A 15,467-nucleotide genomic window follows, 5' to 3' on the forward strand; every position below is an offset into this window, starting at 1 on the left:
TCTTTTTCTTCAAATTCTAGGAACTAAAACATCATTACAGAACCTGAATTTCCACTCATGGTACTGAGAGAGCTGTACAAACCCACATGACAAATGAATGGAGCCATTTCCTTTTAGTAAACAGAGGCTATATTAAAAAATAGCCTAGACTTATGCCTCCCCATTCAGCTCTCAGCATCAATGACTTCCGACATCCACTCTATCACAGCACTCACTCACCTCCTCACGCTCTCTTTCTCTCCTTCTCTCTTTCTCTCTGTCTCTGTGTCTCTCACCCGGAAATGGTGTGATGCGAAGCCAGTTTGTAAGGCAAACTCCACCATGAAGATTTCCTGGCTTGCTGTGCCACTTCGCCCACGTCCATCTCTTTCGTTCAAGGATGTTCTGATGCTAAAGTTAGCAGGCTAGCTGTGAGACAGTGTGCAGTTACCATGGAGTCAAGCTCACATTAACAAAGCCTTGTTAAAAAGGCTTCAGAGTCTTCATTACAGCCTATTACTCACACTGAAATGATGGTATAGGAAGCAGTTGGTGTAAGAAGGACGGTAGGATGGTATAGGAAACTGCTGGTCGCTATCGTGATTACAGTGGTCAGATAGAAGGCTACAATGTAGGCTAAGTCTGTTTTCAACAAGCCCATCTCAGACTACCACAAAACATTCTTTTGCCTTAAATTTACTCCACAAAGATTGACAGTGGGCTACTCTGAACATACATACAGGCACTGAGGGCCATATCCTAGCAAATAACAGGCGATTTTCCAAGCCCTTGGTACGCCTACCTAGTACATTTCTGCATCCTTCTTTTTCATATCAAAACGCCCCACAGTTTAGGTCTGGGGTATGAAATGAGATATACGACTTCATAAGATTGAACGGACCTCTAAACGGACTGGAGCCAGTGGCGTTGTGAATTATTCAGCCCGCATTGCTCACAAAGAAGGGCCTCTTTTTTTAACACTTTTTCCCCTCTTTTTTTTCCTGTGCTTGCGCGAAATCTCCGCCAGCCTTTTCCAGCTCCCGCCTCCGGCCTGCTACTGTGCTCTTCCACTGTCGAATTAGCCTATGCTCAGTATGAAAACACTGAAGAAAAACTGCTCCAGCTCTGGCTTCTGCCCGATTTACTGATCTAAATTTAAACAACTGGGCTGCTAGCTGCCTTGTTTCTCATTCAATGCAGTTGACAGTTTAATAAATCCTTTTGTTCAGTGGCGCCAGAACAAAGGAGTACATGGAGTTTGTCAATGGCATTGAATTTTACTGGCAGCTATGAAAGCAGTAGGATACATTGTACATTTGAAATTTGGCCCAACTTAAAGGGCCAGCAATCTACATTTTTAATATGACCTTTGTGTGGGATTATATGTACCAAAATAGTAATAATCCTAAATCATTTTTCCTTATTTAATGTTATCTTAGCCAGAGGGAAAAAAAAGGAACTACTTTGGCTCCCTAAAGAACCTGGAAAAGAGAGCCAATTTTATAATTGTGTGAATTGTAAAGAACCATTGTAAATATAATGTAAAGGCTCTTGGAAGAATCCTTAAATTGGTAAATAATGCTCAAAGACAACTTCGTAGCACCTTTTTCAAGAGTGTAATCTCTGAAATAAGTAGACTGATCTCTGTATTCATATCAAATCTAGATGACTGAGATCCCACACTTGTTATATATTAAAAACTAAGGCCTTTATTGTGCAGCCTTCCAAAGTATTTTCACACTTGTCCAAATCCAAGACCGATTCTGGGCTGGTTTGGGGGAGGGGCTGATTAAGCAATGTGATAAGTAAGCAAGTGGACCAGGTTCAGACACAAAACTTGAAAATGCCCCTAGTTTGATCAGCTTTTGTCCTATACATCGAAATGAATCCACGTATTTAAGGGAAAGGATCAGCAAAACAATTAAATGTAATTAAATCTAAAAACATTAACAGGAGCTACAAGGCTAACATTGCTTATGAACACCACAAGTCACCCAAATCTATCACATAAATACATCCCCAAAACTTCTCCCACCTCTTGCCTGATGAGTCGAATTCTGCATTGTAAAATGGCGTTCACTGCGATGGACTGGCGACCTGTCCGGGGTGTATCCTGCCTTCCGCCCAGTGACAGCTGGGATAGGCTCCAGCACCCCACCGCAACCCAGAAGGATAAGCGGTTTAGATGATGGATGGATGGATGAAAATGGCGTTCAGCTACACAGTGAAGTTCTGTTTAGTTTTACAGTTCACAGTAATATTGTAAGTCATAGTGTAAGTAAGTCATTAACAACAATAACAAGTCTGTGCAACCATAAAGAAAATCTGGGTGCAGGTTATAAGAGGTTTTGGAGATGTATTTCTAAAAAAGATTTGGGAGACTATTGATTTCTAATGTTTGTTAGCAATGTAAGACTCGATGCTCCTGTGCTAAAATAAATATGCAAAATTTGTACACCAAATATCTTGCCTGATCAGCTGCATGTAGTGTAAGTGGAAAATTGTGTAAATATTTCCCCTAACCGTTCCTTTAAACAATCACGAAATATGAGATCTTTGTGCAGATTGGTAAGTATAGCCGTTGCTTCAAACCCATTGCTAGATCTGCTGGTAAGAAACTGTTGACTGTAGTGAGAACAAACTGTGTGGACTCTTTGTCCTTGGTGTTGGCCATTCATTTCTCCTTTTTCAATGCTTAGTTTGTTTTGCATGTTCTGCTGCAGAGTCCCTGCTGCGTTAACAGCAGCAAAGACCTTGTACATTGTAAGCCTATTCATGAATACATAGATTTATAACCTTTTGATTGCTGCTGTTCAAGAAAGATAATAAGCTAGGTTGCGGAAAGAACAGAGCAAATTAAGGACAAATTTAGTTCACAGTAATAGTCAGTTTGACCGCCGTGTTTCAAAATTACGTGCAAATAAAATGAGAAAGGAAACCCTAAATAAAAAATGGGGAGGTCTGACTCAGTCAGTCATCACAGGTGCAGAGACCTCACATTGAGAAAAGTATGAAAGTGATAGAGTGCCACCCACTGCTGAAGTCAGGAATTACGCATCACGATCCTGCTCTCTTCAGAAGCTTCTTATAGTCATTGGCATTTCAAACATTAATATTCATTCACACATGAAATGATGTGATTAAATGTGAAGAGCATCAGTGCAGGCTGTCAGCATGTGTTTGAGTGAAGCTGAATCATATTTAGTGGTATAGGTAAGCTGTTGGAGAACTGCTGAAGAACCCTTGAGTAGAATTATCTGAAGGCTATTGAGTTGGAGTGGAAAGGAAAGACTGAGCGGATAAAATTCATGTTTTTTAAATATTCTTATTTTACCAGCATGTTGCCAAGTTCATCATTAGTGCACCAGAAGCAGTAGCACCAATATTTCTGGGGCCAAGCACAAAACAATAATGGGAAATCATGGTGGCCTTCTGTCCTTAAAGGTCAATATAAAAATTGTAACCATCACAAACTCTCTATATCTGCTGTAAACATGCTTACTCACAGTTTTCAGCAGTGCTGCATTAGCTGTTTCCAGATAACAGGCTAGGAAAACTCCCTTCTGATCAAGTATCTTGGAGGTGGGGGCAACGTTTGGAAAAAAGAACTGCTTTGAGGTGCAATTTTGAATTATTTATTTGTTTATTTATTTATTTAGCTGGTGAATGCAAAAGCCAGCAAACTACCATTACTGCTAGAAAGCTTTTCAGATATTATGCAAAATCAAAGTAGGCAAAATTGCAAATTAGTGCCAATGAATCAGGAAAAAATTTTGTCTCTAAAAATTAAGGTTTAGGAGTTTAGGAAGTTAAACTCATTAGGCTGTGCCATGGTGCCCGTTGGCCAATAGGACTCACTCTAACTCTATCATGTTTTTGCGTAGTGGCTTAGGGAAGTTTCTTGTCTCTATGACTTACGGTTTTGTCTGCCCATGTCGTTTTATGGCATAATCAGAATAATACAAATCCATTTTCAAAAAAGTTCTGTTCATAATGTAAATAAACACAGAATGATGATTTGCAAATCATTTCAATCCTATATTTAATTGATAATAGTACAAATACAACATATTAAATGTTGAAATTGAAAAATTCTCAACAGTTTCAAAAAAGTTGGGATGGGGGCATGTTTACCACTGTGTTACATCACCTCTTTAACAACACTCTGTAAGCATTTGTCAACTGAGGAGACCAGTTGCTGTAGTTCTAAATGTGAAATGTTTTCTCATTCTTGTTTGATATAGGATTTCAGCTGCTCGACAGTTGAGGTTTCCTTTATCATATGTTTCATTTTGTAATGCACCAAATGTTTTCAATGGGTGACAGCTCTGGATTGCAGGCGGGACAGTTTAGCACCCACACTCTATTACTACAGATCCATGCTGTTGTAATACGTGCGGAATGTGTTTTGGCATTGTCTTGCTGGGATAAGCAAATATGTCATCTGGATGGCAGCATATGTTCCTCCAAGATCTGTATATATCTTTTAGTATTAATAGTGCTTTCACAGATGTGCAAGTCATCTATGCCATGTGCACTAATGTACTGCCATACCATCACGGATGCAGGCTTTTGAACTGTGTGCTTCAATGGTTTCCAAAAACAATCTCCATTCATTGGACCACAAGACACTTTTCCACTTCCCCTCACTTCCCCTAAAATGGGCTTGAGCCCAGAGAAGGCGGCAGTGTTTCTGGATCCTGTTCATATATGTTTTCTTCTTTGCATGGTAGAGTTTTAACTTGCATTTGTGGATGCAGTGATGAACTGTATTCACAGACAATAGATTTTGGAAATGAGCCCATGCATTTATTTCCACTGCAGAATTGTGTGCAATAAAATTTCTCAGTTTCAACATTTGTTTTGTTGTCTTTGTACTATTTTCAATTAAATAGAGGGTTTAATGATTTGCATATTGTTACATTCTGTTTTGGTTTACATTTTGCACAGCATCCCAACTTTTCTGAAAACAGGATTGTAATAATAAGAAAAACAAAACAAAAAAAAGGTTTCCAACACCAAGTGCTTGGAACTGTAAACATACTACTGCAGTGGTGCCCAATCCTAGTCCTGGAGATCTACCACACTGCAGAGTTTAGCTCTAACCATATTTTATCACACCTGATACAGGTAATGAAGGACTTCAGGGGCATCTGAATAATACAGCCAGGTGTGTTAAATCTGAACTATCCAGGGTAGTTGATCTCCAGGACCAGGATTGGAAACCCCTGTCCTACTGCAACCATGTATTTATAGTAACCATCCACAAACATGGATGCCACATTGGCTTCAGCCAGGCACATCAACAGCATGGGTGGCATTCTGTACAGTTACAGTGCAACAATTTAAAGAAGGAACATAGCACTCAGGAGGCAGGGTGCAATTATATTACAGGGAAAATGTTGCCACTGACACACGTTTATATGAGATTTGTGTATAGATAAGGCCGTGTGGTTGGTGAAGCACAGAGCATTCATTCTTTTTTCTCTGGTTTTGTATTAGACTTATTTTAAGTTATTTTATTACCTGTATAGGATATCTTTATTTGATGTGAACTGTTACACTATTATTATCAATTATTTTACATTCTTTGATTATTTATGCTATGGCTTTGCTGAATACTTGATAGTTATTATTTACTGAGAGATGTGCATCCATATTGCCAAGTATGCTCAGCAAATCAACATTTTAAAATCAATATTTAATCCATTTGCAGGGCCTTATGCCATGGATATAGTGAGTGTATAGGCCCAACTGGCTCCAGGTGTTGCTGCTGCTTTGGACAGCTAACTAGCATGTTGACTGCTAAACAGATAAAACAGAAATAAAGTAACAAAGAGCAATGAGTGCAACCTTGATTCCTATGTATTATTTTAATTTACCTATTTTTCCACAATGTACACAAATTGTCAAAATAAAGAAATCTTCTTGGAACCTTTCTAAAGAGCACTCAAGCTGAGCTCTACCATTGGACTTGGTAAATGCATAAATGTAAATATAAATATTAGTTTACTCACTTCTTATGCCTGCTATCAACTTCCTTATTTCCATTATGAAAGTTCATTTATAGCCAGCTGTTGGTAACCAAGGCATTTTACAAATGTAGCGGCATGTAAATTGGAAGTGTAAGTAATCTGCAACACACAGAAATTGTTATAACAAAACAAGTTTGGCTCAGTAATAAGGAAGTTGTGGCCAATTTAAACAAGAGAACTCATCATGCCTTAACACACATTTGTACCTCTTCAATATGGTGGACACACGGGTGTATCACTATGACTGTAAACAACAACCAGCAACTTCTATGTAAGTATATCTTTGTGGTAAGTCTCTTCAAATCATAATTACAACAGGCAGAACAGATTATTAAAATGACTGAAATGACTCATCAGATGAGAAAGACAGCAAGCTTAAAGCTAAAGTTAGACAGTAGCTGGCTATCTATATACCTCAATTTGTCTTCTCTTCTCTGACTGAACAGATAACAAGTTGTCTCTAGCGTCCACTGTGTGATAAAAAAGATAGAAACACTGCTTTCTTCATGGTTTTGTTCAATGATTGAGGTGAGAGTTACACTAACGCTAGCTTAGTTGTATTTATTAGCCTATAGATCAGTGGCTAGGCTAGCAGTCAGGACTGGGTGACACCGCAGGGATTCCCAATGGTTGTATCCATGATATTCCAAAGCTCCAGCATAAACAGATGCACTAAATCCTAGGCAACAAAACTGAGGGAGCATACCAACACAACGTTAAACCAAGGTGACTTTGTTTTTACCTTATCCTTCTACCATAGAATGATGGGAGGATGATATAAAGTGGAAAGTCACATGTAAGTATTTTTACTTACTTTTTGGGATAATTTGCAAGCAACGAAGAGGCTATAAATAACCTGAAAGGTTCAGAGGCATCCCAGTATCTTCAGAGCAATAAAGATGGGCAGGATCTAGTGAACACGTTAGAAAAATGTGTTTACTTAACCCCTTAAAATCCCAGCTTATTACATTATAAGGCTTTTTACTCAGTAACTACAAGGTCTTCAATGCAAACTGGCTGAGTTATTCTTAGCTTATAGTGTGTAATCAAACTTTCGGCCCACCGGTGGGCCCTAGCCATTTCAGGGGTTAAAAGCACTAAACTTGGCCAGAGTCCATACCATCATGATTGGGTGGCCACTGCAAAGGCAGGAGAGGTTCACACAGCAGGATGCTCATCCATCACAGGACTTGGGAGGTCATGCAGTCATGTCGCTGCTATTTTAATGAAGTTTAGCTGGCAAAGCAGCTTGTTCATTAAATGAGATTAAATCATTTTAGTCATGTTGAATTATAATGGAGCATTTGCACGTCATATGTATTGGCAGAGCTGTCAAATTTATTGGATGTATGTAGTGGGCATTATAGTAAAAAAGGCTGTAGTAAGTTACATAAGCTTCTATTTTGAATAAATGAATAAATAATTAAAAACTTAGTGACCACATTTTGTACAAACTGTCCAGTGATCTGAGAAATTGCTTCCACTACCGTTTTTGCAGTTGGCAGTTGATAGATGGAGAACCAGCAGGTAGCACTGCGCTTTCTAGAGTGGTTTGTGATTGTTACAATCCATTCATACCCGAATGTCCCGTACATATCTTGAAATACAGATGTCACATGAAAAATGTTGTGTGTGCTGCATATTGTAGTGAGAGAAGATGAACAAAAACATGAACATGATAACAGTGATAATGTATTGTGAATTCTGTCAAACTGATGTAATGCTGCGCTCCTGAATACTGCATAGCACTACAAATAACTTCCAACTCTAGTTTTAGACAGGAATGCCCCTTTAAGGCTGTTGGAAGAATTCAATAGTGTGTCATCTGTTTCACCTGATATCTTATGAGCTGAAAATTGAGTTTGTGCTGGTATACAGGCTGTTATATCCCACTCTGTGTCAGGACCACTGTTATTTTTATATACCCACGCAGTCAGACATGGCTTATCCCTTACTTGATTGCCCCTTGTTGCAATATGTGCAGCACTGAATAATAGGATTAGGACTGTTGTGTATGCATATACAAACCATAATAAAAATGTCTCTCAAGCAAATACAACGAATGAGCTTCTCAGTCACCATGCGTCTTCATTGCTGGTTCAGTGGCGACTGGAGCAGTGCTCGAGACGCCACAAAGCATCTCTGGCTCCCTCCTCGTAAAGTCACGCGGAGGGCAACAGTGAGCTTGAGTGACAGCGACGTCGCCATTTCGCTGCATCTCCCCCGCTCTCACACAACACACGGCTTATGAGGATGCTCAGCTAATGCATCTGTCAAGCTCAGGGAAAGCTACAGAGCTGGAAGATGTTTGGCTGGATGCTGCGTTGCACTGTCACGCTGGCAAGTGGGCTCTCCGGCCTGGGCTGGCACATGAGGAGAGAGGACAGGAAGAGACAGGGTCAGACATGAATCAGGACCCAGTCACGGCCCAGTGTGTATGCATGCTCGTGCACAAGACTTGAGAGCGAAAAAGTGATTGATTGAGTGGGTAGGACTGACTGCACTCGTTAGCCAGTGAGCAACTAATGTGACACGGCGATCCGTCGGAGATAGTCTGTGCATGGGCCAAAATAATGTCAGACCAGTGGAGGACCAAGTTCTCTTCCTCTGGGTTGGAAGTATCCGCATCAACAAGAGACAGCATGAGTGATGAGATGTAATTAGTTTGTATTATTAGCGCTCTTTGTTTGCGTAGTGATGAGTGCGGGTCATTAATCAGTAGTGAAGTCTAGTCTGAAGTAGTGAGTGACCCACTGTGTATAAATAACCACAGGTACAAGCACTGACTGCCACATTTAGCAAGACTAGCCAAGCTGGCACAAATTCTTAGACGATTACTTAAATATTTATAACTCATTAATGTTACGTTCATGGTGTAATTTCACTTCGATTATAATAGACGTAGTATATTGTTGCTGTTAGAACAAAACCTTATGGAGTTGTCCTCTCCAGAGGCCGCCTTGTTGTGCCGACATGTTTCTACAGTAGCTTAGAGCGGACAAACCAGACACTGGCTCTACGGAGTGCCTTTTGCATTTTTACATTGAAGCGATGGTTTGAATTTGGTGGCGCTATGGCACAAGTTGAAAAACGTAGAAAGAAGAAGGATCAGTGGATGCTGTTTGAGAACGCAAATGTTAACAAATGGAGGACGATACATGTTATCAAAGAAGTGAAAACATAAAGAAGCAAAACGAAATCGGGACAGGAGATGGCAGAAACACTGACGACCCCTGTACATGCTACTATAGGCTTGGAAAGGGAGGGGTTAGGGTGGGGTATTCTGTTGGCAACCTCACTGCCACTAAATCTTACACACTGCACAAAATTTACATTCAAATTTCATGATGAGTGGAGAAAAATGACCAAAAATACTGTCTCAAAAAAAATGTCTTTACATTCACTTCCATTCAAAGTTGTTGACAATGTTTTTTTCTTCTCCTGTGAAGTAACCATTTTGGAGAGGTGTTGTTCCGACAGTGATGATATGTAGCTGTACTACAGCAGCATTGGATGATAAGACTATAGACTCAATGGTGGAAACATCTTTAAAAAAAAAAAAACAGTTAAAGGTCACATGGATGGTGGAGCTGTGAGGGACATTGATTTACTCCCTGGAATTATTGTGCATTTTTTCATTTCATTTCATGTATTTGTTAAAAGAAGAGGAAAAAACACCCTTTTATTTTTTAAATTTTTTTATTAGTGAATTTATTCTGCCTGTAGAAGAAATAAAGCCTGAATTAAATTTGACATGATGTAAAACGGTAAAATTACTTAATATTAGAGGCTAAATGTGTTATTAAGCTGAGTCCGTACTGAATTAACATTAAAAACATAATAAAACATTTGAAACACTAATTACTATGCTGTACTAATATTATGCACATGCTTGGTAGAGCCACTCGATAGAGGACAGCTACTGTTTACTGTGAGGGTAAAATTTAACTTCTTATTTGTCAGATTTTTATTTGATTACTCCATTCGACTTGTAAGAAACTAAATTCAGCTTCATCTATTTACTGACCATTCTGCTTCTTTAGAATCTATAGAGCCCATAAGGGACCATGGTTAAATGATATTGTACTCTTTTGTAGTAATTTTGCATTGTTTTATTCTCTAATTACTTGTGGTTTCATTCTCCTATTCTCTATTTTTGCATGGTTAAATGGCATTGCAGTCCCTTGTAGTACTTTTGCATTCTCTTGCAAATGTTTTGCATTCCTTTCAGTGATTTTACATTCTATTGCAAAAATCTTGCATTTGCATTGCATTCTCTCAATAATTTTGCTTTCTCTTGCAATGATTTTGTGTTCCCTTGCAAATACAATGGATTTTGCAAGAGAATGCAAAACATTTGCAAGTGAACACAAAAACTGTGCAAGGGAATTCAAAAATATTGCAAGGGAACATGTCACTGCAAATATTTTTTATTTTTTTCACAATGGCACTTTTAGGGCTCAGTAAGAACTGACACCAGCATGTTTTAATGTCCTGTGGTTGAAGGTAACATTGTGCTTCTGTGGAAAACTATGCCAGACTTGCATATGTTGTATATGTCAACTTTAACCATCATTTTAAGGACATACCCACAGACTTTTATTCTTTTCTCCTTTTTTCATATCTTTTGCTGTCGGCTCATATTGGTACGACACTAGTGAATTGCTGCCCTCTTTAGATTAAGTTGTAACTCTCTATAGGTTGGACATCCATCTGATAATGTAAAAGAAAAATCAGCAATAAACATTTTTGATACTTAGACTTTTTTTATTGTAAATATTATTGATAATGTTGAATAATTCTTACAACACTAGCGTCATTTCCAAGTGAACCCAGATTCAGTTTGCTCCTGACCAAAACTCATTTTTATGATGCTGTGCACCACATGAGGGAATTCAACATAAGAGCCTGTTTTTCTCATCTTCTTCCTGCACGTCATCACTCTATTCTCCTGTTTAACATCTGACTTTTTACAGACGCTCATATTATTCTTGCAGTGTGAGCTGCCGCTAATAATGGCAGATGAGTAATAGCAAAGCACTTGATTTTGGTACACTTGATTTTGGGACATCATATTTTAGATAAGTAGGTGAGGTTGGGCCAGGCATCTGACGTATTTTGGATAAGTGGGTAAGGTTTGGCCAGGCGACCTGATTGTTAAATTCAAATGATGCGAAATTAATTTAATCCATCATGAAAGTAGTAGAGATCAAGTAATTGTTCATTTTTTCATTGTTTAGTCTTTCATTGTTCAAGTAATTTTATTTTGTGGTACAGCTAGACCTGGGGTCCCTCATAGTTTGTTTGCTAAAGTCTTGATATTGCATTTTTCAGTTTGGTTTGGTTGCTTCTGCATTTCATAGTCAGATAATACGCATACATGTTCTTTTATTGTTCTTTTTATTGATCAAGAATTTGGCAGGGAGACCAGCGCATCGTTACTTTCACATTTGCCTCCATTAGTCCCAAACAAACAACATATTTTTATTGGAACTTTGACTAACTTATCATAGTACAAAACCTAAACACTATGTTCAATGACAATAGAGACACTTAACGTCTAGTCACTATTTTCATTGCAACATAATGGCACTAATGGTGGCCAACATGAAAATAACAGAGCCCCACCAAATTTCTGACCACTCAAAAACCACCCACATGCGTTATTGGTGCACTTTAGTTGTTGCAACATGAAAACCAATTAAAAAAGATGCAGTGTGACAAAAACTGCAGAAATCAGCAAACAAACTAGATTTGGAAATCAATTCTAAATTAAGTATTTGTACTTAATTTTCTATTAATATGGATTATGGTGCAAATTTACAATCTACAAAGATATTTAAAAGAAGGTAACATTAAAGGTGCAGTGTGTAAGATTTTGGGGGATCTTTTGGCAGAAATGGAATATAGTATACAAATCCATGTTAGTGTATAATCACCTCTAACTACAAATTATTGTGTTTTCATTAGCTTCGAATGAGCCCTTCATCTTCATATCTACAAAGGGAGTGGGTTCTTTTCCTTTCATGTTTTTACACTGAAGTGGCAGCTTGAATTTGTTGGCACTATAGCACCAGTTAGAAGGCACAAAAAGAAGAAGGATCAGTGGTTGCTGCTGGTGGTGCCTTACCATTTTGTTTTGTGAGAAATTTGAGAATCCAAATTTTGACAAATGTAGGATCATACTTATTATTTAGACAAGAAAAAGCAATGTAGGGTGAACCCTCGTCGTCAAAGAAGCAAAAAATGAAGAAGCACAATGAAATCAGGATAGAAAACCTGATAGCCAGCATAGCTTTGACTAGACACTTGGAAAGGGAGAGGTGAGGAAGGGGTTTTAAGTTGGCTGCAATCTGCAACCTTACCGCTAGATGCCACTAAATCTTACACACTGCACCTTTAATGGGAGGAACCAAGCAAACACTAGTGTCTTCACTCAGAGATTTTATCACTGCTGAGTTGGAAAGACCATTACTTTGTGAAATTGGATATTAGAAGCATACATATAATAACAGAGCTTACTTTTCTTTCGTCCCTGCTCAGGAAAAAAAGAACAGCACGAATTCCATTCTGGAATAATCTTTTGTCCTGGTAAGTAAACAGTTGAGCAGAGAAACTTCTATTTTTATTGTCTTGGGTGTTCATCTCTTGTTTATGGTTATCATGTTAGCTCGCAAGCCTTTTGTTTTCATGGTTGTCTCCTATGGTCATCTGGGATGTGGATGCTGTCAAGCAACTCCATGAAAATTAGCAGTGACTAGCACTGGTAGTCTGAAAATGAACATGTGAGAATCATTGCTGGACACGAAATAATCTATGTGTACACCATTACTTTGTTGTGGTCTGATGGTTACCATTTAGAAGCAAATAGGGTTTGATGTGTTTTGATGGTTCAGGTTTTCTGCATGGTATTGTTCTGCCACCTAGTGGACAAAGGATGAAATGCAATATGTTTTTTTTGTTTCAGTGGAGAGCAGAAGTGTTCAGCTCTGCTCTGGGAACTCTGTCACCCTGCAGAGTTTAGCTCTGATCGTAATCAAACCCACCTGATCCACCTAATCAAGGTCGTCAGGAGCATCCGAACAGTGGAGCTACACTACATGGGTTAGATTAGATCTAAAAAAAAACTCTGCTAAGTGAGCTAACAGAGAGGAGCAGGGGCGGGAACTCCGATACAGAGGCACCATTTATTCTAACTCAGAATTAAAATTATCACAGTATTCTGGCTCTAAGGGCCTGTTTCTGTCAGACTGAAGTAGGCCCCATTATTGTCTAAGGGTCAAAGGTGAAATTCCCCTTTTCTCTACCTAATAGAACATGGCACTGCAACTCTCACACCTCTGAATGGAGCTCTTTATTAGAGTGTCAGGTTGTCACTGATGGATACTGAGATCTTTGTTCATCATATGATGCTCTACTACAAGTAGACAGCGAAGGATGGCGTGAGTGACATTTTATTCTCGTTGCCTAAAGTGGACACGTTCAGAGGAGCATTCACTTCACATACAGTACAGTGCAATAGCCTAAGACCTCCCTTGCATTTATTTAATATTTTTCCACACCTCCGAAGTTCAGTCTTAGAAGTCGGTTGCACTTTCTGCTTTTCACAGTCTAAGTAATCCCAAACACACTGTGTTGAGATCTGGACTCTGGGGTGGTCAGTCCACTTTTCTGAGAACAACAGCAGCTTCTTTATTTGATTTCCTTTATCCTTTTCTCAGTAACAGCTTCTTGACAGCTGCACATCCTTTCAGACTCATAGTGTTGAGTTGTCCTCTCACAGCGGAAGGATGGACAGAAACACCTGTGGATTTTTTCAGATCCGAAGCAAGAGTGGAGCTTGATTTTCTCCTCTCTCAAACATGATAGCACTGTTTATATGATGGAGCCGGTTTTGTTGGTCTACCTGGTCTTGCACGGTTGTTAGGACTTCCATGTTTTCCAAATCTTTTAATAATTCAATAATAAAACTCAAGTTTTGGAAAGAAAAAAAACTTGTATTATCTTAAGTTAATTATGCCACACATTTCCATTCAATCACACAGAGTCAGTATACAAGGACTCAACACAAAATTCAATGTTGACAGAACAAAATTGAAATATTTCAGTGCAATTTGTCTCAGTTTCTCTGGAATCTCTGTTCTTTTGACCGACCCCTTCCTTGTGCAAGTGGTAGTGTTGTAGTCCTCGAGACCCCTAAACTAGTGGTCTCGGTCTTGTCTTGGTCTTGTCTTGGTCTCGGTGTAAGGTGAACCCAGAAATCGTTGTTGATACCAGCCTGATGGTCTGATGTCTGATGCCTCTGTCTGGGGTAACTGTAAGCTATTATTATTATTATTATTATTATTATTATTATTGTTATTATTATTATTATTGAATAACAACAAAACCAGAATAAACAAAGCAAAACAGTCCTTTCTCTGCACTGCTGTTCCTAAAACGACCACAAAAGTGAAAGCTTCTTATTTCTGACTCACCAAATAAGAAGGCTAATTAGCAGATACAGAGAGCTGGATGTCAGACTGAAGCGAGGAAAGCTGAGGAGTTCTGACTCAATTCGACAGGTTTAGATACATATTTACTGTTTCAGTCTCTGAGTGATGGTGTAAACCAGGACTTCTGTCCTGGAGGGCTGGAGTCTATCACAGTTTTGAGGTTTCCCTACTCAAACACACCCATTAAACCTGCCAATTAACAGAGAAGTGTAAGCAGGTGTGGTTGAGCAGGTAAATCACCAAACTGTGCAGGACACCGGCCCTCCAGTACCAGAGTCGTGCACCCCTGGTGTAAACGGTTGGGTTCTAAAGCTTCACGTGTAAAGACCAAAAAAACTGCAGTACCACCACAGACCAGCGCAGCCACCAGGTTGAAAACCACTGTTCCACAGGTTATATCAAATCTGTTGGCTGAGGATTGATCTTCCCATGATGGCTTAACTGAGTTTTACTTGTTTGCTGATGTTCATTGGCCCAAAGTTCAAACATCCCCTGAGGGCAGATCAGAATGTTATTATTACTGTGTTTTATTTTAATATTAAAAATGGATATAGTTTATGTTAATTTGTCTTTAGGTGGTGATTCTGAATAATTTAGAGAAGAAAGAAACCCTAAGCACTGCTTCCAGTTACAATGGTAAAGGCTGACTAAGACTCTGATATAAAAATAATTAATGTTTTGGGCTATATATTGTTTAATGTTATAGTTTACAAAATATACACTAAAGCTCAAATGTTTAGAAACACTTGTCATAGTAATTATAATAACTCATACAGTGTAGTTTGAAATAGTTTAAACTAGAGAGCAAAACTTAGACCAATACCTTATTCAAAGTATTTTGGGAGCAACATAAGGTGAGGACATGGTCAAAAAATTGTGTGTGTGTGTATATATATATATATATATATATATATATATATATATATATATATATATATATATATATATAATATTAAAA

Source organism: Colossoma macropomum, unplaced genomic scaffold (genome assembly GCF_904425465.1).
Source record: "Colossoma macropomum unplaced genomic scaffold, Colossoma_macropomum, whole genome shotgun sequence".
Taxonomy (NCBI): domain Eukaryota; kingdom Metazoa; phylum Chordata; class Actinopteri; order Characiformes; family Serrasalmidae; genus Colossoma; species Colossoma macropomum.